We start from the raw sequence: 2,041 nt of genomic DNA on the forward strand, positions 1-2,041 counted from the left end.
ACTTCCATTCTGCCTTCATTGTGACCATTTGTGACAGTGTTGTAACTTGAAACAATGACAGTGCATGTACGCTGAAACTAAAATGTTTCACTGTAAATGTGGTACGTTTAGTGTTTAGCACATTTATGGATTATATTCATTAATACAGTTAAATTCAGAGTATTTCATTATTATATTACCAAAGATGTCGAAACATTTTGGCATAATTTCAAAATGATGTTAACATGGTATAAAAGAAATTCCAGCTGCTTGTCCACAAATGCCATGTTCGCGGGGGAATTTCAATCATGACGAGGCTGTGGTATGGAATTGATGATGGGCGCTGTAAAAGTCCTGATCCTTCGAGCCGGAATCGAACCTGCGACCTAAGGATGACTCCATTTCCTCTACAGTCCTCCGCTCTACCAACTGAGCTATCGAAGGAAAAGCGACACCAAGTTTCTCCACGTTGGCTCCTACCGACAATCATTCTGCAGATTTCAGCCCGGCATCTGTCGACCGATGGCAAAAGCCTGCCTGTGGCAACTATCTCGTCCTTCCAGCACTGGGGGCCACAGGCCACGGGATGACGCCGATCACCGCGCTTCTGACAATTCTAGGGACACTACGATTCCAACACAGCTCTTTGATCGTCCTCGCCCGTTCAAATCAAAGCTTTCTCTTTTCACCCAGTAACCAGGGCAATGTCCTTCTAACGACTCACCTGATTTATGCCGGAATCGTCGCCTGCAGCTCATCCATTACTGAAACAGCAGCTGCCAGCCGGCTTTCCCTCCTATCTGCTTTCAACGCAGCAAACCTACGACATTTTCTCCCGACCCTTTGACTGAGATACTTTCCGCTCGCTCTGCGCCAACCGCATCTTTTGTGGATTCTTAGTTCAGGAATTTGATTGAACGAATCCTCGGAATACAAAATGTCGATGGAGAATGCGAGCATCGATCTCGCTACCTCTCGCATGCTAAGCGAGCGCTCTACCATTTGAGCTAATTCCCCAGCACATCGCGCTAGCCTCCTATAATTTGCTCCGTTGGACAAACATCATTGCATGCCTGCCACTGTTCACCGATGCACAATCAGCATCTCACAGACAGGCACACACACTCACTCACTCATCAGTAGCTGAGAGCGGCGTGAGGTCTCTGCTTCCGTATAAGTAATCGAAAGGTACTTACAAAGGATACCGACAATTATAATGACTGTGTAACAAATATCCCTGTCTGGAAACATTGTTAATCCAAGGCTGTTCTGTTTGGAATGTTGTCAATTTCTAAATTATCTTCTATGGATAGCTGAGACCCCGTGAGTGGGGATAAAAGACAGGTCTGGAGAGACACCCTTCAGACACACCAGTGGACACTGACTGAGTGTTGGGAACCCACAGAAAGATGGGAGCCTCGGAGACCGAACCAGGAGATCGGTCAGTAAAGTTCACAGTGTTACAGCAGGGACGGTGGGGAATTGTGTGTGTGTCCACTCATGCCAGAGTGATGAGTCCACCACAAGAGAACGGTCTAGCTGAAGAACAGAGGGGTCATAACTGAATGAACACAACGACACGACGGATTAAGAAAGCTACAAAAGGTTTTCCTGCCACAGCTGTTGCTGTTACATCTCGCTCGCTCGCTCTGTGTCGCTCTCGCTCTCTCTCCAACGTTTTCAACACAACAACTATAACCACCTCAGCATTTATGAACTGAACTCTATACTTTCTTTTGACAATTCATTTACTCCTAGTCATCGATAGAGCTTGTTTATTATTGCTTATTATTATTCCTACACTTTTAGGTTTATTACTGCTAACTTGTTTTATATGTATATTTGCATTTTGATATTCTATTGTTTACTAATAAACGCCTTTAGGTTGGTACTACCAGTCTCCAACGGATTCTTGTTTCTCTGCTGATCAGACACCTCAGATATGAAACAAGTTCATCAAACAAACAGTTCCATAAGATGTATTTCAGACATTGTACATATATATCATATAATCATATATATCACAGAATCACAAAGTATTTATCTGGGATATACACTTATA

General features: G+C 43.9%; 2 non-coding genes across 2 annotated transcripts; both read right to left on the minus strand.

Moving 5' to 3' along the window:
• Positions 1 to 337: 337 nt before the first annotated feature.
• trnay-gua (transfer RNA tyrosine (anticodon GUA)) lies at positions 338 to 423 on the minus strand. The gene is given in 2 exon segments: positions 338 to 373; positions 387 to 423. It is a non-coding gene; the product is annotated as a tRNA-Tyr (tRNA).
• Positions 424 to 923: 500 nt separating this feature from the next.
• trnaa-agc (transfer RNA alanine (anticodon AGC)) lies at positions 924 to 996 on the minus strand. The gene has a single exon. It is a non-coding gene; the product is annotated as a tRNA-Ala (tRNA).
• Between the last annotated feature and the right edge of the window lie 1,045 nt (positions 997 to 2,041).

This window comes from Hypanus sabinus, unplaced genomic scaffold (assembly GCF_030144855.1).
Source record: "Hypanus sabinus isolate sHypSab1 unplaced genomic scaffold, sHypSab1.hap1 scaffold_209, whole genome shotgun sequence".
Classification (NCBI taxonomy): Eukaryota; Metazoa; Chordata; class Chondrichthyes; order Myliobatiformes; family Dasyatidae; genus Hypanus; species Hypanus sabinus.